At 39.5% G+C, this 26,676-nt stretch overlaps 1 protein-coding gene across 2 annotated transcripts in view; it reads right to left on the reverse strand.

The window, feature by feature from the left end:
- The window catches only part of LOC117525137 (plakophilin-4-like), a 237,110-nt gene that overhangs the window by 200,589 nt on the left and 9,845 nt on the right, over nucleotides 1-26,676 (reverse strand). Inside the window, exon 1 of one of the 2 annotated variants that reach the window (XM_034186986.1) lies at nucleotides 6,188-6,323. The exons of the other annotated variant lie outside the window; for it this stretch is intronic. The gene's annotated coding sequence lies outside the window, so the exon portion shown is untranslated. Of the gene's footprint in view, nucleotides 1-6,187; nucleotides 6,324-26,676 lie in introns of those variants that run through there. 2 annotated transcript variants of the gene reach the window in all.

Consider the following 26,676-nt stretch of genomic DNA (forward strand, 5'->3'; position numbering starts at 1 on the left):
CCTATGTAAGGATGAAGCCAGCACCTGTTGAACATGTTTTTCTCTTTGAAAGCCTGAGGAAAATGGGACGTTCAAGACATTGTTCAGAAGAACAGCGTAGTTTGATTAAAAAGTTGATTGGAGAGGGGAAAACTTATACGCAGGTGCAAAAAATCATAGGCTGTTCATCTACAATGATCTCCAATGCTTTAAAATGGACAAAAAAAAAAAAAGACGCGTGGAAGAAAATGAAAAACAACCATCAAAATGGATAGAAGAATAACTACAATGGCAAAGGCTCACCCACTGATCAGCTCCAGGATGATCAAAGACAGTCTGGAGTTACCTGTAAGTGCTGTGACAGTTAGAAGACGCCTGTGTGAAGTACCTCTTAAATAAAAGACATGTGCAGAAGAGGTTACAATTTGCCAAAGAACACATCAACTGGCCTAAAGAGAAATGGAGGAATATTTTGTGGACTGATGAGAGTAAAATTGTTCTTTTTGGGTCCAAGGGCCGCAGACAGTTTGTGAGACGACCCACAAACTCTGAATTCAAGCCACAGTTCACAGTGAAGACAGTGAAGCATGGTGGTGCAAGCATCATGATATGGGCATGTTTCTCCTACTATGGTGTTGGGCCTATATATCGCATACCAGGTATCATGGATCAGTTTGGATATGTCAAAATACTTGAAGAGGTCATGTTGCCTTATGCTGAAGAGGACATGCCCTTGAAATGGGTGTTTCAACAAGATAATGACCCCAAGCACACTAGTAAACGAGCAAAATCAACAAAATCAATGCTAAAATCAATTGCTAAAAAAGCAGTTTGAACATAATAGTGTCAACAGCAGATGCTACCATTATTGTGAACACCCCTTTTCTACTTTTTTTTTTTTACTAATAGCCCAATTTCATAGCCTTAAGAGTGTGCATATCATAAATGCTTGGTCTCGTTGGATTTGTGAGAATCTACTGTATCTACTGGTACCTTGTTTCCCATGTAACAATAAGAAATATACTCAAAACCTGGATTAATCTTTTTAGTCACATAGCACTACTATTATTCTGAACACTACTGTATCTTCCTCAGTAACTCTTTACGACTGGAAAAGGCTGCACTCAGTGCATTGGTCACAAGCTCCATTTCGGTAGATTAAAACTTCTTTATAAGAGTGTAACATTATAAGCTATTTTAACCCTCTGGAGTCCCCAGACATAATTCAGTCATGCAAAAGTCACATGACCAAATTAAGCGGTTCTCCCATTAAATTCACCAGACTCAAGTCTCTGTTTCAATGCGTTTTAAAAATGCACACTTCAAGCTCTACCAGTTTTTAAATTCTGTTAATAGCCCTACTACAATGTGAATTATGATATGATTATAATGATATACGCAATGTTTTTTAGTGAATTTTATGGTCATATTTGGTGCGTGTATTTGCAGAAAGTCAGAGTAAACAGTCTCACATTTCCTCATTCAGCTGAGCTAGGAGCTCCATCCTGGCCAGGACAGCGGGGAAAAAAAAACAAAAAAAACAAAAAAAAAAAACAGGCCTTCCGCTTCATCATTCAACGTAAACCAACCGGTTTATGTTCAACCCACGTGGTGGGGTCTCTGAAGACTTCAAAACACCACCAAAGCCAGACAAATAAATATGTGCCTCCTGCTGGAAAGAATCAGGAATGACAATATGAGGTCATTCCGATGCCCACAATTACATGTTTAACACGTCAGAGTCAGACACTCAAAATTACATATCTGTAAATTTTTTTTTTGTTTTTTATTTTTTTATATTTGAAATCAATTTAGTTTTGCTAATGACTATATAACCCATTCAGAAATACTTCCATTATAATTTTTACACTTAAATTTATATCGCGATATATACCGTTACCGTGAAGGGATTGAATTTATACCACGATATGAATCATATCACCCAGCCCTACATGACATCCTTAATGAGTACAATAATTTTTCATGGCATTATAGGCAGTGAGGGGCAATGGCAGCAATTCCTATGCTGAAAGAAAAGTTGTGCGTGGGCGCACACACACACACACCCAAAAAAAAAAAAAAAAAATCACAGCTTTTTTTTTTTTTTTTAAGATGTTTGACATAATAGGCAGCATCTTTTTATGGCATACACAGAGACTATGTGGGAACAAATATTTGCAAAAAATGTTTTTTTTTATGCTCGTATGACGTTCTCCCAGGCGATTCGAAAAAGCCTTATTTACAAACTATTTTTACATTTGCCAATTTGTTAGCGCGATGACTCTAAAGCTAATGGACTGATGTTAATTAAACTTTGTGAAAAGGTTTAACTTGGCCTGAAATAGATTCCATTAACTCAGGGCAGAAAACACACAATTGATTCATCCCTCAGTGCCAGAAATACTAACCTGTCTGGAGACATTCACATAAAACCTGGTAAAGCATACACATGTCTAAGATATATTCCTCCAACAAAATCTAGCTTCGTTTAACAGGTTTCTCCTTGATCTTGTTTAAGGAGCAGGGCTCATCACACACAAGATTTAATTTATTACCGCAGCCATCAATTTTTGGAGGCAAAGACAGAGTCTTCATCTGATAAATCCCTTTACTTTTATGTTTCACTTCACAAGCACATAAACTACCGTCACCTCAACATATCTTTTTGTAAGTCAAAAGTCCCATTGCCTGTCTAGAGGAAGCAGATCTGTCGGCAGAACGCTGAATGATAATAAATGAACCATGTCAGACATTCAACTCAGACAAATGGAGATGACCAGAGAAATTATTATACATTAGCCTGAAGTTCAGTTGCAGTGGGTCTCACAGAAGCAGCAAGTTCTTGTGTGGAATATTCTGACTTTCTGATCCAAAAACACTGTCTCTGTCACACTGTAGAAAGCAGCTTCAAGCTACAATTCTGCAACACTAGAGAGCATACAAAGACAATTCTCAAAAGACGGTCAATTACTGCAAGTCAAATTTATAATCATCATAAAACTGCTCATTTTGAATTCCACATACACAACCACATTGGACAAAACAAAAAACAACAGTACATACTTGACATTCATTTCATCAGTAAAGAAGGCATTCATGAGTCACAGAAATTGCACAGGTTTTTATCTGCATAGAAGACAAAATGAGGAGCATTCTGTTCCACAGTAGTAGTCAAATCCTGTCTGGTTTCTAATCAAAAGAACATTAAAACTGCTTGCAAAAGTGATAAATATGAGGACTTGATCATTTATGAAAACTAAATTAACATTTCTTTGTACATTTAGAAAATGTTTAAACTATGATTTGTACAGGATCAGTTCATGTGTTATTAAATTATACCTGGAGTACTGGTCTTCTACACAATCATGCCCACTTAAACTTGCAAGTGGCATTTTGTCTCCAGGGAATAACCACGTGACAAAAACAAACCACTCAGAATTGTCAAAACACAGGTGGATGGTGCAAAATTTATATAACAAGACTATCTATAAATGGAAGAAATATAGCCCTATTACAAATCATTCTGCAGCAGCATAGTCAACAAAAGCACACAAAGCTTAGGCTAATTGTTTATTTCGAACACGGCATTGACGTCCTTGATATTTGTGATCCAGCATAATTCACAAAATTGCCTACTGAAACAGTACCTCTATACAGCATTGTTAGTTTGATTTCCTTCACTACTAATAATGTTAAGTATCTGTTAAAAAAGCAGGCACTGCATAACTAAAGAATGAGTTTCTCCTGTTAACCTTTTTTCTGTTTGACAATATCTTTTGACTATATCAAAACAAATTCCTAGTCTGTGAATCCTGTTCATTGGCAATGGCAATAAACTTCTTCTGATTCTGATTTTTTATGAAGACAGACCCCTGAGGCTATCAATAAATGCCAAAGGAGTAGAAAAGTGGTTCGGGGGGTGCTTGAGAACACCCCACAGTCCATGGATGACAATGTGGTTGTCTACATGGTGGGCCATATCTTTTGAACTGCATTTATTTTAAGTGCCTACTCGGACAGGTGCAAACCCATTTAAATGAACAGGTGACACTTTGAGCATATGTAAAAATATTAAGAGCACTCAAGTTTAAAAAACAAAAACAAAAAACAAACATACATACATACAGTGCACCAATCAAATATGAAATCAACTGGACCTGAGATGGCAGAGAAGGTCAAATTTTATGGCCCAGTCACACAGCACTTAAGGCCTAGTTCAAAAATAATGAAGCCTAACTGCTGATTTGCATTGCATTTGTCATGAACAAGCCATTATTTTATTTAACACCTTCCAGATTTATCTGTGAGTTGCCTATAGTCTCTTTGACAGGTACTGAAAATTTCATGGAAAAATTCCGCATGATATTATATGCACAAAAGTTACCCCAAAAATAGCACTTTTTCCATCAATTTTGTGTGACATTGATATTTTGCATTATCATTTAAAGTTGAATGTTAAAGAAATAACCTTGTATTTTGTCAGTTTGTTTGTGCTTCATACTAACACACAGTAATACATTTTTGTAAAGGTAGAAACGTCATTTTCTAGAAAAAAATCATGTTTCTAAAGCACGGTAAAACGGTCGCAAGCATAACACTGAGAATAAGTCCTTGATTTATTTGTGTCAAAACCTTAGCTATATCTCCTACTCTGCTTCAATAGACTAATTATATTACTTGTTCAATAATACCAGGGACTAGGACAGAATTTCTTTGTTTCAGGCTTCTGCAGACTAAAGAAGATACCTCCAACTGTTGTCGCAAGCGTTACGCTCTAGCACATTATAGTATATATGCACTGATAATTTCTAGCAATAACTGAACTGAATAGAACTATTGAAACTCTGATATACAACCATACCTAAATGATAACATTTCACAAAAAAGACCACTTTTAAATTTTGATGGTTATGTCACACTTTGGCTTCATTATTTTTGAACTAGGCCATAACCAAGGGCAACAAAGCCCAAACGAAACAAGAAATTTGGATTTTTGTTGACTTTCGTTGGCATCGTTTCACCTTCGCACAGCTTCATTCCTGCAGCTGGCGCTGCATCAGGATTTTTAAACTGTTGAAAATTTTGAACGAATGCCACAGAAAACCTCAATTTGTCCGTACTTCGTTTTGCTGTCGTTCTTGACGTTTTTTTTATTGTTTGCTTAGTTTTTGTAACGTTAGCATTTAGTCTGACTTCGTTCGACCAGCTGAATGTTTTCACACAGTGCAGAACCCGTTTCTGAGCGCTGCTACTTTTTTTTTTTTTCCCAAATTGGAGCAAGACGTAGCACGCAGCGTGTCATCAGACAGTGAGGGTTCTGATGATGAGGAGATGATCCCTCTTTTGTTCTGGATGAGGAACCAGAGCAGGTGGTCCCACTGACGTGCGCACAGATCTCCACAGCTTCTGTTTGCAGTTTCTCCAGTACTCAGGCGCTATGAGCTCCATCCCAGCACCAAGTTCTGGAACTCAGAGATGCAGACACACACTGCTCCAGCAGTGGCTCCAGGTGTGTTTCGTTTAAAGCGTTGAGATCAATGTTAGCTTCGGTTTGTTTTGTTCTGCTTTCGTTCCTTTTGCGCTCGTGGTTTGCAGGCTATTTGGTGATAAAGCTCGTTTGTCCACTTTTTCTCAACAAATTGTTACTTTTTTCCCTTCATTCAGGAATCGTCGTGTACTGTGTGACTGGGCCATTAGAAAGGTAGAATAGGAGTGAAACCCCTTCAGTATTCAGGCAGGATATCACATGTTTAGGAAGTGCTGACCGAGGTAATTACAGAGTTGGATTTATAATATGGGTGACAGAAACACACAATCCTACAGTAATCCAGTAAATACTCAATGGCATGCAACACGCCTAACCAATCTTGACACAAACAGAAAATGCTTCTGTCCACATTCTTTGACTTCACTGTGGAAGCAGCATGTGGGAAATTGTTACGGGACTGTGTCAAATTTTCTGTAACCATCCCAGTTGAAGGACTTGCTGGCAGCAAAACAAATAACGTGCCATTATTAGCTCCCTTAAAGTTTGACTTTCTGCTGCTCTCAAAGTCTGAAAATGCTTTGCTTTTATGACACACCCAGCAGCAAAGGAATGTACTCCACACAGAGCAAAAACCGTCACACAATCTGTCGATCATTACTACAAATAAGCTGAAAAGCTTGACATACCTTGAAGGAAAAGCAAGAGAAAGAGAGAACTTACCTTTAGTGACGACTGATAAGTAGAAGGTTGCATGGACTTCGTTTGACAGTGTGAAGAAATCCTAAAGTAGCCGCAGCCATGCCTGCCTCACACCTTGAACCTTATCCAATACAATGTTGTGACAGCATGCAGTTAATTTGAGCATGTGTGTCTCAGAGGGGCAGGGCTCGGCTGTATGTAAAGACAGGAAGCCCGAACATTCCACAGTCTACGCAACACACAGACAAACGAGCCCAAAAGAAAAAAAAAAATTCATGGAGACGCAAAATGAGTTTGCGCACAAACATTGCACACCTTCCGCATACTCCTGCTGCACTTTATCTCGTAAGAAATGTTTACTCAAAGAGGAGGAGGGAAGGATGACTGCAGACCAAATAATCCATGTTTACACTGTGTAGCAATGGAAAAAGAAGACCAGCTTTCCACGAACAACTTCCCACAATGATCGTTCACCCTCAGCGTTGCTTTCTCAAAGCAATACTTCAGCTAATGGGAGCAGAGCGGCTCAACTGCAGCCGCATCAGCTGTTTCTGACATGTCACCACCAGTAAAATGCCGTGACATAATGCGATATAAATTATTCTGATTGGATGCAAATCCATGAAACAGAATCTGCACTACTGCTAAACAAATGTACTTAATCCTGCCATGCATTGTTAGCAACGCAGATTTAGCACTCCAGGGCCTTTCTGCACAAAATTACAATGCAACACAAAAACTACAGTAGCAAAGCTCCCAAAGCATTCGAAGGATTGTGGTGTATAACTCTCAACACAAAGAACAGCAGCCAAAAAAAAAAAAAAGGAGGAAATTATGCACTGCATTAAGAGATACCATGAGCATAGATGTGACTAGAAAAGGACATTCGATATGAGTTGGAACATTCATGATTTCACTTGAATCAATGCACACTGAATCAGTTTCACTCTTGCAGATCCAGTTATTCACTGCATTTGTTGAGCCTAATTTCTTCCATTGTGCAGTGTGTGGAGATGGTTTTCAAATAATAACATTCAGAGTGAAATACCAAGGTCATCAGAATGTAAGAAATTGAAAACAGGAAATTAGCATGAGAAATGCCCTGGTGTCTGCGGTTTCCTGGCTCTCACAAAACAAAGTGTCAATGGGAATAAATAACTGAGCTCAATCAGCACCTCATCTTACAACTAATTACTGCAAAAGATGAACTGTCTCCACACCTGTAATAAATCACAAGTTATTTGTTCAGCAGTAACTGCAGAAGCAGAACCAGTGATAGTGTCTCTTCAGGAAAAGGACATTTTTTTTTTTTTTTTTTTTTTTTGATAAATTCTTTGGATGAATTTTTTTCAGTGTCATGCACTCTTGAGAATATTAAATCACAGAAACTGCACACAGGTAACATGAATGCGATGTTGGTGGTGGAAAGTTCTTCTGCAGCTGGAGAACTTTTATGTGGAAGAAGCAGGAGAGCTTAACCCCCGAGAACGTTTTCCATAGCCGTGCAGTGAGCGCTGGGGGAGAAGTTCTTCTACAGTCCACACCAGAGAACCTTCGTGCGCTGGCCCACGGAAAAGGCATGTTATGAGGGGGGGGAAACTGTACTGTGTGAAATGGACAATTTTCTTTTCTTGCTCACAACAACAGACAAGAGTCCCAGTAGCGACTTTAATCATCAGAAAGGTGAGACATGATTGACATCTTTAAATGGCTTTGACAGAGGCTGATGAATAAGTTGTGGACCCACTGCTTCTAAATCAGAACCAACGGGTCCACAATCAACATAGAGAAATGATCATTTTCCTGTTACACACCCTGGGAAATGGCGTAATGGCCCAACTGCAGTGTAATTTTTTCATGCAGCAGCGTAACGGGCCATTACGGTTGTTATAACCCTAGCAAAAGTCCTGATCAAGTTTCAAAAGCTGCACTATGGTCTAATAGTAAGAGAAACGAAGTAAAATCAGAGTCCACAGCAATTTGATCATTCACCTCTTTAGTTTGTGCAGTTTCCATGGAATATTATCAAAAAGGGGTTTTCTCATTTGCATAAATGGGCAGTCCACGCTACTCCTTCCAAAACTTGGAAAAATTAGAAGTAATACTGTGATATAATGTCATTAATGTCCAATGAGTGAAAAGTACTGTGGTATGAATTTTAGGTCATCCTGTGCAGCCCTAGCTCGAGTGACAGCCTGGACTGGAACAACTACAGATGTCATGCACTGTTCTCTGTGCAGGGAAAGATGCTTGCAAAGTTTACTCTCAACGGGATACATGATCCTATCACAGGCCAATGAGAGCCCCCACCAGGCCAGACATATTGCATTAATAGTGCCAATGAAAAAAGTGCTAAATAGCCATTAATTTAGATATCAATAATCATTTTAGTGCATCTGTATTCTATATTTGATTCTGGGTTTCTCCTCACACAGACAATTTTCTGTGGAGTAACTTCTGTTTTTTAAGTGATTTTATAGTGCAGTAATCTGCTTTTTATTGTTATTTTTGGTCCTACCTTCAATCTGCTGACAGCAGCATGATGTTAAGAACTCTCACTGCTGTCATCACCTAAAGTTAGAAGACAAAGGTTTCAATACAAGGTGTTAGACATTGGAAACTCATCTGTCCCAGTTTTTGACTCCTATGGGCATAGTAGAAGTCAGATATTACCTTCAATCACCCTTAATATATTTTTGTCCTTCAGTATTAATCACTAAACGCTCTCACTGTTCGCATGATCTGTTAGTATTGTTACACCTTCTCAATATTGTGTTTCATATCAGACTTTGGTGTTGTTCAAGGCTTTATGTAATTTGAAAACATACCAAAATGTGTAATTCTTAATGTGATCTGCGTAATGGGTTTGTCGGACAGCAGGGTGATTAGGTGGCCACTGTGTTGTGCCTGCATCAGGGCTGTTCATTTGTGGCCCGCAAGCCATGTTTGGCTCAGCTTGCTTTTGTTTGAACATGTTTTACTACAACATCTGGACTTAAACATTGAGGAAAAAACTGGGTGTACATGCACCCTGAAAGCTGTTCATGATGACTACGGTGATTCTGACAATAACTATATACACTAAATTTTGCTTATACGCAAATACAACCCCTGGCAATAATTATGGAATCACCGGCCTCGGAGGATGTTCATTCACTTGTTTAATTTTGTAGAAAAAAAGCAGATCACAGACATGACACAAAAATAAAGTCATTTCAAATGGCAACTTTTGTGGCTTTAACAAACACTATAAGAAATAAGGAAAAAAAAAAAATTGTGGCAGTCAGTAACGATTACTTTTTTAGACCAAGCAGAGGGGAAAAAATACGGAATCACTCAATTCTGAGAAAAAATTATGGAATCATGAAAAACAAAAGAATGCTCCAACACATCACTAGTATTTTGTTGCACCACCTCTGGCTTTTATAACAGCTTGCAGTCTCTGAGGTATGGACTTAATGAGTGACAAACAGTACTCTTCATCAGTCTGGCTCAAACTTTCTCTGACTGCTGTTGCCAGATCAGCTTTGCAGGTTGGAGCCTTGTCATGGACCATTTTTTCAACTTCCACCAAAGATTTTCAACTGGATTAAGATCCGGACTATTTGCAGGCCATGACATTGACACTATGTGTCTTTTTGCAAGGAATGTTTTCACAGTTTTTGCTCTATGGCAAGATGCATTATCATCTTGAAAAATGATATCATCCCCAAACATCCTTTCAATTGATGGGATAAGAAAATTGTCCAAAATATCAATGTAAACTTGTGCATTTATTGATGATGTAATGACAGCCATCTCCCCAGTGCCTTTACCTGACATGCAGCCCCATATCATCAATGACTGTGGAAATGTACATGTTTTCTTCAGGCAGTCATCTTTATAAATCTCATTGGAACGGCACCAAACAAAAGTTCCAGCATCATCACCTTGCCCAATGCAGATTCGAGATTCATCATTGAATATGACTTTCATCCAGTCATCCACAGTCCACGATTGCTTTTCCTTAGCCCATTGTAACCTTGTTTGTTTCTGTTTAGGTGTTAATGATGGCTTTCGTTTAGCTTTTCTGTATGTAAATCCCATTTCCTTTAGGCGGTTTCTTACAGTTCAGTCACAGACGTTGACTCCAGTTTCCTCCCATTCGTTCCTCATTTCTTTTGTTGTGCATTTTCGATTTTTGAGACATATTGCTTTAAGTTTTCTGTCTTGACGCTTTGATGTCTTCCTTGGTCTACCAGTATGTTTGCCTTTAACAACCTTCCCATGTTTGTATTTGGTCCAGAGTTTAGACACAGCTGACTGTGAACAACCAACATCTTTTGCAACATTGCGTGATGATTTACCCTCTTTTAAGAGTTTGATAATCCTCTCCTTTGTTTCAATTGACATCTCTTGTGTTGGAACCATGATTCATGTCAGTCCACTTGGTGTAACAGCTCTCCAAGGTGTGATCACTCCTTTTTAGATGCAGACTAACGAGCAGATCTGATTTGATGTAGGTGTTAGTTTTGGGGATGAAAATTTACAGGGTGATTCCATAATTTATTCCTCAGAATTGAGTGAGTCCATATTTTTTTTCCCTCTGCTTGGTCTAAAAAAGTAACCGTTAGTGACTGCCACAATTATTTTTCCTGATTTCTTATAGTGTTTCTTAAAGCCAGAAAGTTGCCATTTGAAATGACTTTAGTTTTGTGTCATGTCTGTGATCTGCTTTTTTTCTACAAAATTAAACAACTGAATGAACATCCTCCGAGGCCGGTGATTCCATAATTTTTGCCAGGGGTTGTATATTGTTTGTACCCATGCAGGTAGTGGTGGGGAGGTTAGTGATGCTGAAACTGAGTGATCCTCACCTTTAAGTATCCTTCAATATGACAAACACTTTACAGAGGTTTTCTGTGAAAAGTAGTTTTTGTTTTGTTTTTTAGCAATGATCAAGCTATGTACATCACTTAACTAACTTTTGCATTTCTAAACACCTCACATTCTTTGTTCAATGCACCTCATGAATTGAGATCCCTCCTTCCCCACCCCTGGTGAGTACCACCAAACCTGAAAATTTCTTGACCACATTTTCTCAAAATATCTTTTATGCCTTATCTTAAATTGCTAAGTGCTACAATTTCAATTTCTTTGCGTTCACAGTTGGACAGTTCTATTGGCCCATTTCCCCTTTGCAGCTGAAGCATGAGCATGAAGTTGGATGAACCACTCCTGCACACACAAAGAATATTAATTAAGAATTTAATTCCTCATTTCAACTCCAGATAAAGTCTTAAAATGGATGAGCCATGATGTACACATGTAAACATACCCAGGGATATTCTGAGTAAATCATATTCGTTATTCTGCATTAAGATAAAATGATCAGCATCATGTTGACACAAAATCTATTTGCTTCATTTAACTTGAAAAGCTCTCGGCGAAAAATCTGCGCAAAGTTACAAATGTTCCTATTCTGTAGCTAGAAGCTTTGATATAAAGTTGTTGAATGTTGACAGTGGGCTGTTCATCATAACATGTTTGATTGTCCGGTGCTGCAGACCAAACAGTCCCCCCTAATAATCGGTCCACCCGGTTTTCACTGCGTATGCGTCATTAGCCGCGGTTCAAGGATTATCACCTCATTTCTGCTTAAAACTGCACTCCAGTCATTATCTATCTCAGAAACAGATATCTGAAGCTTTTGTACAACAATCATTTCCACATAAATTCATCATTATTTCATCATAAAAGATGGAGGAAGCGATCATAGCACTGTGGCTACACGAGCTGCTAGCTGATGCATTCACAGCGCATCAGTTATTTCAAAGCGCCACCAAGTATCACCTCGTTTCTGCTTAAATCTGACTTTAGAATGATTTAAGAGGCTTTACCATCTGATGGTTAATAATCCCATGACTCATTTTCATCGCTTTGGGTGAAGAGGCTGTTAGACGAGCGGCTAAGCTCCAAAATGATGTATGCGCAGTGAAAGCAAGGCAGACCAATTTTTAGGGGCGGACCGTTCGGTCTGTGACACTGGCCTGTACAAAATATCAACTTCTAAACTTTTGTTAGACTTTTGTTAAACTTTTGAAGCTGAAAAAAAGGATCAAAAGATAAACAAGCTGTATGTCCAAACAGCATTACAGAGAGCAACATGTATAGAGAGCAGGGTGAACCGTAGCCGAGCCAGATGTTGTACTTTCTGGTGCCTGACTGCAGTGACACATCTTATTAAATACTGCTTAAGAGAGCCAGAAGCCACAGAACAACATGATGTAGTCCATTCTAACTGCAAAACTGCTGTTGAGAAATGCATGAACAAATTTGATTAACAATGATGGTCTCAAGAAGAAAATTAATTTTGAATGTTCCAAGCCAGATTATTACTGTATTATTATAAAGCACACTTTATATCCATGTGAAGTTGAAAATCGTAGCAGAGAACACAGAAGACTGACTTGGTCAATTTAGTGTCACTAAGGCTGATATAAGATTGATCAGCAGCTTGATCACACTGGCAAAAATGTCTGCTGCAAAGTTTAGTGTCCCCCCCCCCATGTAGGCCATAATCAGTTTACTTTTCAGAATAGTTTAAAACATCTCACAACATTGTCATAGATGTTCTAGCTGTTACGATTAAATTCAACTCAATTTATATAGTGACCTAGTCATACAACGCATGATAAACAATGAGACGTCAAAATTAAGTCTGAAAATTAAGAACAGAACATTAAAGATACAGAGCAGAGTCCCAGATCTTTGTTAGCGATGTAACAATTAACCAGTATTAATAAAAAAAAAAAAATCTATTTTGAAGTAATAGATGACGGTATTGATACATGGCCTCCTGAGTCAATGTTAATGTCCTATGAAACAATCAATGGCTCAATTTTAACACTAAAAATCAGTTAAGTTTGTTTCAGTGCTAGTTCTATGTCCTCAAACTCTTATACAAGTTCAAAGGTCAGCGCGATGCTCTGGAGAGACTGTTCACAGGTGCGTTAACTCTGCCTGTGAGGTTACAAACGTAAAAAAATAAAATAAAAAAACCAGCAACATGTCCAATAGTGGTAAATAATATAACGAGTACTTATTTGAACTTTACGTTCAGTTCAAAATTTGTTAATACTGTCACACTGGTTGAGATCAAGAAAATTATGCTATTCTATCCTAACAACAAATGGCTTCTTGTTCTGGTTGCTTTTCCTATGCTGTACCTACTGATATTTTATGTGGTGAACAAACATGAGCAGAGGCAGTGCCACTGTGCTGCAGTAGCAAAATCATGAAGCAGATCTCTGGGTTTTCATGAAATATGTACTTGATAGTAAGCAATGTCACTTTTGGCTTATTCTAATTTGGCAAGAAATGGCATGAATGTCTACATTAAAGAACTGCATTGTATCACACTGAATCATATCATAGTCCATGTATCTACTCTTGTTTTACAAGCAAGAGATGCACACCCCTAGTCTTTGAGTCCACTGATGCAGGTTCTCTCAGTCATCCAGACAGGAGACATCAAATAGTTTTATCTAGAGCAACAGGTTCTCCTGGCGGTCGTCATACCATCCTGTCACACATCCAAGTGACCTTTCTTCCCAGTATTAAAACTTTCTGCACATTTCCTTTATACATAATTGGCCAAACAAATTATGTAGTCAGAACAGCTCAGTGGGTCAGTGCTGATCAAAGTAGAGCCATCTAAAGCACCGGAGAAGTGCAACAAGCAGCTTAACTCTTTAAATACTTAAGGAGAAAAAAATATATTAGTACTAGAAGAATTAGTATTTAGAGTCTGACAGTAGGTTTGCAGACTGTTGAACTGTCGGTCGTGATTATATGAAAAACCTTTTTTTTTTTTTTTTTTATCGCATCCATTTCAACATTGAAATGGTCAGTGGGGAACACCTGCAAAATCTGGAACCTTGTAACTCACATGCTTCAAAAATTGCTCAGTCTCATGTATTTAGACAGGGGTATCAAAAAGTCTTGCACCCCCTCACCCCATGCACCCGAATGCGTGTGCCATATTACTTCCATTCTACCTGCAAACACATACAACATAACAACAACATAAAATGGATTACAACACTAAGGAAATTGTAAATATTGTTTGTCACAATCCCCATGTAATATGAACCTTTTTGCAAGTGTGGGTGTTTTACCCCCACACCATCAAGCCATAGAATTAAAAATGCCACGGCTTTTCCAGCCTGGTGGCACAAGTGCCTGCTTCAATGTAGTATGCAGCTGTAGCACATATCTACAGCAAGGTGCCAAAAAAAAAAACAAAAAAACAGGATCTTTTTGAGTGGGGGGGGGGGGGGGGGGGTCCATATATAGATAATCTTTCAAAGAGGATATAATTGAAAAAATAAATCACAGCCCATGTTAGAAAAATAAATCTCCTCTGTTGCACTCTCCAGCGATTCATTGAAGGAGGGTGTATATGACTGAACACATCTGGAGAGGTACATACAGTACAAATTTATTCAAGCCATTGTCCAGAATTTATAACCTTATTCTGCAGTAGAATACAAGTACCGATTCAAATCACATTCCTCATGTCAACTGTAGATACTTATTCAAATGTTTTCTTGTAACCAGTGTATGGCATAACATGCAACTCAGAGCTTCAATAAATAAGACATCCAAGCAGTCAAATAGAAAAGACAGTCACACTCAGAAAAACCCGAGTACAAGAGCACTAGGGGAGGTGATGGTCTAGTGATTAAGGTGTTGGGCTTGAGTCCAGAAGATCATGGATTCAAATCCCCACCTTACTGGAAAATCACTAAGGGCCCTTGGGCAAGGCCTGTAATCCCCTATTGCTCCCGGTGTGTAGTGAGCGCCTTGTATGGTAGCACCCTGACATCGGGGTGAATGTGAGGCGTAATTGTAAAGTGCTTTGAGCGTCTGATGCAAATGGAAAAGTACTATATAAATGCAGTCCATTTACCATTTCACTACTCATAGCATACCATCGACCTAAGGTTTTTGGCTGTCCGGACAACCAATTTGTGGCTTTTCAGGTAACTTTGGTTTTAATTTGACATAATGATTCAAATGGGGGGGAGGAGCATGTTTTCCATTAAACTGAAGTTTTGTTATGCGATACGTTTATTGCAGGTTCTCACATTCACAGATATGCATCCTGGAGAGTCACGGTCTATAACAGTGACTCACCAGCACGTGGAGATCATGGTTGCCCATGAATGTGGTCCAGCACATGATTTGATGACACGCTGGTCTACTGTGTGGTGTGATGACATGACCCGCAAGTCTGGCACACGGTGGAATGAGGTAAACACCCCAGGCTTGTACCATGCAGTGTGTGCAACAATAAATGAAGTGTGGCATACACGTTTTCGCATAAGTGTGGCGCTTCTCGATGATGTTACGGCACATAAATCAACATCATTACGGGCTCCTCAGAAATGCAAGAAATTCTCAAAGTGTAGTCAAAGTCACAATGCAATATTTGAAGTTTACAAACACCTTGAATATTCATCCATGGCTAAAATAAGACCACGGCACAATGACACAGCTAACCCTCATGACGGGTTCACACATATCACCCAGCCTTGGGGAGATGAGAGGGAGATTTTTTTTATTATATGTATGTGTGATTAAGTAGAAGAGGACAATTTTCTTAAAAAGACGACCTGAAAGTTACATCTAAGATGCAAGCCTAAATATGTTTTGGTGAAAGAAAATCCTTCTCTGCTCCACTTCATCATGAAGCTTGATAATTATTGATACAAAATGCAAAACATGCACTATGCAGTGCATCTGGAAAGTATTCTCAGCACTTCACTTTTTCCACATTTTCTTATGTTACAACCTTATTCCAAAATGGAGTAAATTCATTTTTCCCCTCAAAATTCTACTCACAACACGACATAATGACAACATGAAATGCAAATTTATTAGAAATAAAAAAAAAACCTAAGAAATCACATGCACATAAGTATTGACAGCCTTTGCTCAAAAATTCGTTGATGTGCCTTTGGCAGCAATTACAGCCTCAAGTCTTCTTGAATATGATGCTACAAGTTTGGTGATCCTATCTTTGGGCAGTTTTGCCCATTCCTCTTTGCAGCATCTCTCAAACTCCATCAGGTTGATGGGGAGCATCACTGCGCAGCCATTTTCAGATCTCTCCAGAGATGTTCAATCGGATTCAGGTCTGGGCTCTGGCTGGGCCACTCAAGGACATTCACAGAGTTGTCCTGAAGCCACTCCTTTGATATCTTGGCTGTGTGCTTAGTGTCATTGTCCTGCTGAAAGATGAACAGTCGCCCCAGTCTGAGGTCAACAGCGCTCTGGAGCACATTTTCATCCAGGATGTCTCTGGACATTGCTGCATTCATCTTTCCCTCAATCCTGACTAGTCTCCCAGTTCCTGCTACTGAAAACATCCCCACAGCATGATGCTGCCACCACCATGCTCCACTGTAGGGATGGTGCCTGGTTTCCTCCAAATATGACACCAGGCATTCACACCAAAGAGTTCAAGCTTTGTCTCATAATACCAGAGAATATTGTTTCTCATGGTCTGAGAACAGTCCAGTCATATTGAGACTTGACCCATCATTAGGGATGGGTACTGATAAGATTTTACCGATATTGATGCCATTATCGATTCCGCTTACTGATCCGATTCCTTATCGATTCCCTTATTGTTATCTCTTGTGAATTTTCTGTGTACTAAAAGTAGCCTTTACAGGTTTTCTATGTCAAGAACATTTTAAATTGGTCACTGGATCCTTGATCTCTGGACATTAATAAAAATAAAATCGGTAGTTTTTGTCAAAAGCATTTCCTCTCAGACATTTTGGCATGAATGTCTCTCCATACCTCTGAGCTGAGCCCAGTTGTCTGCTGAACATCAGCGCAGGATGTCTGGTTTTGGGAGGAAAAAACTTTTTTGATCGATTGCAGTTTGTCTGTATTACATTACAACATTTGGAAAGAGGTGTCATTTGATTTAAACTGCGTTTTGCTTTGAAGTTATTAATTCTAACTGGACTCTATCGGTCTAACTTGACTCAGCAGAGAGCCGCGCAGCGTTTGGAGCTGTGTGAACAGAACGGAGGATGATTCTCGTTTCTTTCTCCCAACAAGACAGGAGTCCCAGTTAGTGACTTTAATCCTCATAAGTGACTCACGATTGACATATTCAGGGATGAAAGTGGTGAAAAACAAAAAAGCTGAAACCCAAAATTACCCCCCAACACCACCCGCACGAAAATGTTTGAATTCTAGAAGCTCTGAAACGCAATCTGGGGCTATTCCAGACAATAAAATGCAGTGAGTGCAGCATCCATTTTGGTGAGGAAAAACCCAACTTTCCTTAATCAAATTCATTCCAGTAGTATTCTGCTCTTACTAGGCTGCAGCAGTTTTCTAGCTTGGCGGATAGTTCTGGAGGAAGTCACTGAAGAAATTAGCAAATTGAAAATATGGTTTGACCGAAGCAAATTGTCATTAAACTTAAATAAAACCGGGATGAAGTGGAGGTGTAAGTGTCACTCAGTGTTCACAGGAAACACTTATTTTTTTCTATATGTATTTATTTATTTTCATTGTTAGTTGGTTTTATCTTTTCTGTTGTGTTTTGTTTCATCAGGTTCTTTTTGTCTCTTTCTCTAAAACTGTACTGTAGCATTGTTATTATTATGAGTTATTATTACCATTATCGTTGTTGTTGCTATTATTATTATCAATAAAACTAAAAAAAAAAACAATTTGACTCTTTTACGACAACGAACGCTGAGCCATTAATTATTATACAGAAAGCATGCACACAAACATGCAAACAGCTTAATGCTAACTTTAACATTGAAAATGCCATAGACATGCTAACATGTTAGCATCGGTCCCATTTTTAAATTATAAAATACATCTATTAATTGTTTCAGAAGACCACAACAGGTCAGTTTAACATAAAAAAGGTAAATATTCCTCACAAACATATGCTCTTTAGGATTTTAGCGGGGAAAAATTAAAATAAAGCAAAATAAAACAATGAATCAACGAAACAACAAACCAAAGCACTGCTTCGATCTGCGAATCACTGCTTCGATTGGCTCAAGGTTCAAAGCAAAGCCACGCTGCAGAAAAGTTGATTACAGATGCACTGCAGGGTCTGCAATCCATGTAGAGAAATCATCATTTTCCTGACAAACACCCCCAAAACAACTCTGAAGGACCGATAAGCAAAAAGGTTATTGACGTCGGTGGATTGAATCATTTCTTAATGATACCCGAAAGGAACCAGCTCTCGATACCCAACCCTACCCATCACTAATTGCAAAAATGGTAAATTGAATGCATTTTTATCGTGCCTATCCAGCCGCATCGGGCGCTCAATGCACTTTACTATTATGCCTCACATTCACACAAACACACTCACACACTGATGTCAAAAAATAATGTTTTATGTGGGATTGTCCTCTGAAATACCCCAGGAATAACACACTAAAAATAGAGAACAATACAAGTGCTGGAAGGGCCTAAAATATGCTGATTTATGTTAATTAGGCATGAACATCAAATTAACCAGTCAAACAACTTGAACTATTATAGAATAAGGACTGAAATGCTATCCAAATTCACCTGTCGTGTTGTTAGAAATACTAGAAACTGAAATTAAGTGCAGTTTTGGATAATTAGCTAATTACGCTGCTCAATTATTCTGAATTCAGGAAACATGCAGGAATCTTTTTGACTGGCCCTGATACTGAACATGTGTGTAGAATTTTGAGGAAAAAAAATGAATTTAAACCATTTTTGGAATAAGGCTGTAACATAACAAAATGTGGAAAAAGTGAAGAGCTGTGAATACTTTCTGGATGCTATACATGTAGACCACAAGAGTAAAGGTTTGTCAGCTTTGATGTTGGTACTGTATTAACTTACTTTGACAAAGAAAAGTTAAAAACTTTGATACTGCACAGCATGACTTAACTGCATTTTTCATGTTATGTACTTGAAGTGTATTTGTTCATTTTCAAGATCAACAATGCCCCATTTCAGAGTTAATTTTACTTTGTTGCAATCTTTAAATGCCTTGACATTTAATATGTGAATCACCCGCTCCCCTTCCAGACTTGTAGGAAGAGGTAAAACTAAGAACTCTGGCAAATCAATTCAGGTTCGAGTTAGAGTTTAAGAACAAGTAACTTTTTACAAACATCATTTTTCATGACCACCAGAAAGTGATCACTGAATGACTCATTTGAATTAGGGGAGCACTATTAAAGTAACATTCATGTATAACAAAGCAAAGGCTCAACATCACTAAAAATTGCTGGCGCTTCTACAAGGGAACACAAAATTTTCACGTTTTCGAAAAATACAACTTGCATACCAACAGCAAAAGCAGAACTTATTCATAATAGTAGGTGTGCAATGGATAACTAATCTCGATTTATTTCACACTTTGTCATGGCCACATCATCTCAGTGCTCCAGCCTGACTACGCCGAGTCCTCCCAAATAAGCCCATCAGTTTGCAAAATTTGTGAAATAAGTCGTTAGCAGCTGGTGGAACAAAGAACAGCGTCCAACTGTGAACACAGCGGGTGGTATTGTCATGACTACGCTCATGCTATTGCGTGAGTCTCAGGCATGCTCGTATCAGTTATTTAGTTATTGTCCCTGTTATCAATGAAAAATGGTCACATGTCACATGGTCACCTACAGTCTGTTATACAGACTATGTCCGATACAGTCTTTATGCTGCCGACATGAGAAAGCAGCTTATTGTTGAGTGGGCACTGACAACCTACAAATAAGGACAGGACAATGCAAATGTGCAACCACTGGGAAAGTTCTGTGTCTGATGTCCACTCAAAGTTTTGAGTGTGCACACAACTTTCCGACGGACTCACCAGATATCTACTGACATGGAACACATTTAATGAATGAGAAAAAGTTAGTACAGGACAAAAACGAACACAAACGGGTGAGTTATTTATTTATTTTTATTTGTGATGAAATCAGACATCGTATTGAAATGGCCGTTCTTATAAATGTAATTGGCCATGCTAATGCATTGGCCCACCTCCTATTCAGGCAGAATTTTGCACGGAACTCACAGGGCACAAGTACAGTATTTTAGCTATGTAATTAACCCACAGTTCATATACATGCTGAACTGTGGAAGGAGGTCTATAGTGATCACAGAATAGCTATGGTCAATTTCATAAGTTAATAGGGTTTCAAAAAGAAATCCTTTTCAACTTCCGTTATGCTTAGTTACCCAGTTACAACGTAACATATGTCACACAATTCAATGGACCTCAACCTTGTTTGATATTTACTTTGGAAACATTACACTGATTAATCCTATTAGCACAACCAATAATTTGCATCACTTTTTACAAAACATGAAGCCACTTTAACATTTGAACCCTGTCCAAACTTAAAACTGATCTTTGTCACCATCTTTGCTGTTTTTAGCCCATAACATTCAGTCTTGGAAAGGCCAAATGGTACCTTTTTTGAATCTTTCTGAGCAGACAAATAATGTCTGATCATAAAGTTACTTTTCAATATGATTGGAGCATTTTCATATTTTGAACTGTGTAATTCTTCACTGACCCCTATCAGGCTACAGCTGCCACCCTGGGATGGCCACCACACATTTTTAACTCAACCATGATACACTGAGGCCAGATTGTAAGCGCTGTTTCACCATCTTAAGTTGTAGTGATTAGGTCAAAATTGTCACCTGGCTCATGGACTATAAGGACATGAGCAGAACAGCAGAACACCTGGAGCATTATTTACAACTGTCATATGGCATCAAGTTCCACACAGTGTTTATGCGTAATTAAATGTCACTCTTGATCCTCTCATGCCTCCATGATGAAAGAGGGACTTTTTTGGAGGCATTATTCATTGTGACATACACTTCTAGGATACAGTCATGCAAAAATACACTCACATCAGTAACCAGAGAGCTTCTGCCTGAGGTGACAATGCATTGAGCACTTTGAAATATTTAATACAGGATTATGTGTCCTGTTGAGTAAAAACTGCAACGAGACAGGCAATGACTGTGAAAAGAGGAAAGACTCCAGGCCCATGGCCACATGTGGAGCAACGGACAGTGAAAAATCCTGTTCATCACCCAGCTTCTGCGCACAGCATGTCAGGCCTGTGCAGTGCTATTTTAGCAGACAAAAATGTATTGTCTACCTAATCTCTAAAAGTGCTGACATGCTTTGTGCACTGTATTATCTATAGTTGTCAGGGATCCAAACAAAGCATGAAATCTGGGGCTTTTTCAGGAACTTATCTACATATCCAGTTATATCAACAATGAACATCAGCTAGACGTTACACGTCAAGGCTTGGCAACACATACACTGAATGCACCAGATAGGTTAAATGGTAAATGGACTGTATTTGTATTGCGCCTTTTCATCTGACACAGACACTACAAGTGCATTACAATGACGCCTTGCATTCACCCATTCACGCACCAATGTCAGGGTGCTTCATGCAAGGGGCCCAACTACACAATGGAAATAACTTGGAGATGAAGGCCCACGGTTCTCGCCAGCGCAGTTGAGCATAGGGGAACCCTACACTGTGATTTGGACCCCTACACTGTATTTCAAGCAGCGCAGGGGGGCTTTTCTGTTGTTTTTTTTCCTTTTTTTAAAAAGTACATGCTGCATGTTATTTAATGTCCCTGTTAGCAACACAAAGTATTCATGATTGTAAGTCTATCTGCACACATGGGGTAACAATTAGTGGTGGCTGATGTATTTTATTGCTAATTATCCCTCTTGCTCGGCGAAGTCAACAGATGTACTTCCAGAAAATGCCTTACTCTGCATTGCTCAGCATGTGACTCACATTTTAGGAACAGCAGAAACATCCCGATGGCCAACAGACAGAATGAAAAGAATGGTGTCCGATAAAGTCTCTGAGCTTTCAATCGAAAGTGATGGCTCGGATTTACGCAGAATGTACAGAGAAGAGACAACACACATCACCCCCAAAACTTGAAAGTCTGTCGGAATTTGGATACTAACTGGATGCCATCCATGTATGAAAACTTCCTTGATGGTGTGGACCTGGAAATTATTCTCCGGCTGGCAACTGCTCATGATCTGTGTGGGACGACAACTTTGATAGTGTTTACTTTACATATTTAATCTTGGACATTATTCTACAAGTGGGTGGGTGCCCTGTTCAGTTTTTTCCCCTTTTGTATTGTGTTCTCCTCACTGGAGCTGGTAGGCTTTATTTTTATTTTACTTTGAAAGAATGCTGGATGTCAATGTGTGCGGAGTCTGCTGTCTACCAAAACAGCACGCTGTTTTAACCCCGTTATACAGTGAGTAAACTAAATATTTGAACACCCTGCGATTTTGCAAGTTCTCCCACTTAGAAATCATGGAGAGGTCTGAAATTTTCATTTTAGGTGCATGCTCACTGTGAGAGACATAATCTAAAATAAAAAAGTAAATAAATAAAAAAAATCCGGAAATCACAATGTATGATTTTTTTAATAATTTATTTGTATGTTACTGCTGCAAAATAAGTATTTGAACACCTGTGAAAATCAATGTTAATATTTGGTACAGTAGCCTTTGTTTGCAATTACAGAGGTCAAATGTTTCTTGTAGTTTTTCACCAGGTTTCCACACACTGCAGCAGGGATTTTGGTCCACTCATCCATACAGATCTTCTCTAGATCTTTCAGGTTTGGAGTTTCAGCTCCCTCCAAAGATTTTCTATTGAGTTCAGGTCTGGAGACTGGCCAGGCCACTCCAGGACCATGAAATGCTTCTTACAGAGCCCCTCCTTAGTTGCCCTGGCTGTGTGTTTGGCGTCAGTCATGCTGGAAGACCCAGCCATGACCCATCTCCAATGCTCTTACTGAGGGAAGGAGGTTGTTTGCCAAAATCTTGCAATACATGACCCCATCCATCCTCCCTTCAATACGGTGCAGTCATCCTGTCCCCTTTGCAGAAGAGCACCCCCACAGTATGATGTTTCCACCCCCATGCTTCACGGTTGGGATGGTTTTCTTGGGGTTGTTTTCATCCTCTAAACATGGTAAGTGGAGTTGATTCCAAAAAGCTCTATTCTGGTCTCATCTGACCACATGACCTTCTCCCATGCCTCCGCTGGATCATCCAGATGGTCACTGGTGAACTTCAAATGGGCCTGGACATGTGCCGGCTTGAGCAGGGGAAACTTGCTGCCCTGCAGGATTTTAAACCATGACAGCATCATGTGTTACTAATGTAATCTTTGTGACTGTGGTCCCAGCTCTCTTCAGGTCATTGACCAGGTCCTCCTGTGTAGTTCTTCTACCAAGCTGCTTGCCTGTTGTCCTGTAGTCCATCCCAGCCTTGTGCAGGTCTACAGTTTTGTCCCTGGTGTCCTTAGACAGTTCTTTGGTCTTGGCTATGGTGGACAGGTTGGAGTGTGATTGATTGTGTGAACAGGTGTCTTTTATACAGGTAACAAGTTCAAACAGGTGCAATTAATACAGGTAAAGAGTGCAGAATAAGAGGGCTTCTTGAAGAAAAATTAACAGGTCTGTGTGACCCAGAATTCTTGCTGGTTGGTAGGGGGTCCAATACTTATTTGCAGCAGTAACATACAAATACATTATTAAAAAAAAAATGATACATTGTGATTTCCGGATTTTTCTTTTTTTAGATTATGTCTCTCTCAGTGGACATGCACCTAAGATGAAAATTTCAGACCCCTCCATGATTTCTAAGTGGGAGAACTTGCAAAATCGCAGGGTGTTCAAATACTTATTTTCCTTACTGTAGCTCCCACTATGAATGTGCATGCGAAACTCTCCGCTGTTTTTCAGGCTACCTTATGACACAGATGTATTTCTTAGATTTTTCCAGCAGAGACTGTTTTCAACAGGGCGCGTTCAGGATGAAAGTGCACATGCACTAAGTCTTCTCACAGTGGAGTGCGGCTGCTGTTTTTACTGTGACTGCATCAAAATTAACAGGCATCCCTTAAAAATGAGTCATCTGGGTTAAAGTTAATCTCTTCAGCTAAGCTTAGTTACAAATGTTCAGGTAGATTTACCTGACTACTCTTGTCTTTTTTTAGTGCTTAGCGTGTATGCCAGAATCTGCGCGGAAACACACCGAAGTCACATGACCGAATTAAGCAGTTGTACCATCAAATCCTCCAAACACTAAGTTTCCATTTGACTGTGTATTGAAAGTGCAGACTTCAACCTATATTCCAGTTTTTAAATGTTGGTGACAGACCCAGTAAAACCTGAATAATGATTAATAATTTTCGTCAGGCTTTTTCCTGATTATTATGGTAATGTGTGAAGCAGCGCTTCCTGCGATCACTTCGTCCAGCATGCGTGAACGGGACTTCTTTCTCTCTTTCCTCCTCTCTGCCCAGAGCAGAGTGGAGGAAAGGGAAAAATGTGACTTTCCCTTTATCATTTCGTGGAAAACGCAAATCCTAAACCAAATAAAAATGATCACCGACCCACATATTTGTTTGTGGAGGCGCTGTGTTCAGCGCGTGCAATGAACGTCTTCCTCTTTTTTCACCTTTGGCTGGGTGGGGGAAAAAAACATCTTCCCCTTTGTGACATAAATCACTCAAAATGACTGACCTCACATGGTATTGTTGGGGGGGGGGGGAGACAGCAAAGGCAAACTGAGGTGCCAATGCTGCCTCCAGGTGGGTAACAGGATGAAAGTGTCAGACCTGTGACATGTCCAAAACAGGAACTGTTTTTTCCTGAGTGGCACAAGTACTTTGTGTGGTACCTTATTGCATTATAAATAGTTGTACAAAAAATGCCTGAAGCATTTCCTGTATTTTAATGTAAATAGTTGTATATAACTTTGTTGTTTGCTACATATGCACGTTTTTGAAATTTACAATTTATATTTGAATTCTAAGTTATAAAAATAGTTTGGTACACGTGTTTGTGGTTTTCACAATAAATAAAACCAAACTTTTTTTCTGTTAGGATTTTACACTCAACAAAAATATAAACGCAACACTTTTGGTTTTGCTCCCATTTTGTATGAGATGAACTCAAAGATCTAAAACTTTTTCCACATACACAATATCACCATTTCCCTCAAATATTGTTCACAAACCAGTCTAAATCTGTGATAGTGAGCACTTCTCCTTTGCTGAGATAATCCATCCCACCTCACAGGTGTGCCATATCAAGATGCTGATTAGACACCATGATTAGTGCACAGGTGTGCCTTAGACTGCCCACAATAAAAGGCCACTCCGAAAGGTGCAGCTTTATCACACAGCACAATGCCACAGATGTCGCAAGATTTGAGGGAGCATGCAATTGGCATGCTGACAGCAGGAATGTCAACCAGAGCTGTTGCTCGTGTATTGAATGTTCATTTCTCTACCATAAGCCGTCTCCAAAGGCGTTTCAGAGAATTTGGCAGTACATCCAACCAGCCTCACAACCGCAGACCACGTGTAACCATACCAGCCCAGGACCTCCACATCCAGCATGTTCACCTCCAAGATCGTCTGAGACCAGCCACTCGGACAGCTGCTGAAACAATCGGTTTGCATAACCAAAGAATTTCTGCAGAAACTGTCAGAAACCGTCTCAGGGAAGCTCATCTGCATGCTCGTCGTCCTCATCGGGGTCTCGACCTGACTCCAGTTCGTCGTCATAACCGACTTGAGTGGGCAAATGCTCACATTCGCTGGCGTTTGGCACGTTGGAGAGGTGTTCTCTTCACGGATGAATCCTGGTTCACACTGTCCAGGGCAGATGGCAGACAGCGTGTGTTGCGTCGTGTGGGTAAGCGGTTTTCTGATGTCAATGTTGTGGATCGAGTGGCCCATGGTGGCGGTGGGGTTATGGTATGAGCAGGCGTCTGTTATGGACGAAGAACACAGGTGCATTTTATTGATGGCATTTTGAATGCACAGAGATACCGTGACGAGATCCTGAGGCCCATTGTTGTGCCATACATCCAAGAACATCACCTCATGTTACAGCAGGATAATGCACGGCCCCATGTTGCAAGGATCTGTACACAATTCTTGGAAGCTGAAAATGTCCCAGTTCTTGCATGGCCGGCATACTCACCGGACATGTCACCCATTGAGCATGTTTGGGATGCTCTGGACCGGTGTATACGACAGCGTGTACCAGTTCCTGCCAATATCCAGCAACTTCACACAGCCACCGAAGAGGAGTGGACCAACATTCCACAGGCCACAATTGACAACCTGATCAACTCTATGCGAAGGAGATGTGTTGCACTGCATGAGGCAAATGGTGGTCACACCAGATACTGACTGGTATCCCCCCCAATAAAACAAATTTCTCCAATCCTTTTCATAAAACATGCAATTTCCTATCCCACCAGCCAAACATATATGGCATATGGGCTTTTTCCACTTCAAGAGTGCAAAGTTTTTCCAGCATTTTTGACTAAACTGCAGGTATCATGGGTAATCAGAAATGACACAGGGGCTCCAGGGAGTTAC

Source organism: Thalassophryne amazonica, chromosome 14, assembly GCF_902500255.1.
Source record: "Thalassophryne amazonica chromosome 14, fThaAma1.1, whole genome shotgun sequence".
NCBI classification, from domain to species: Eukaryota; Metazoa; Chordata; class Actinopteri; order Batrachoidiformes; family Batrachoididae; genus Thalassophryne; species Thalassophryne amazonica.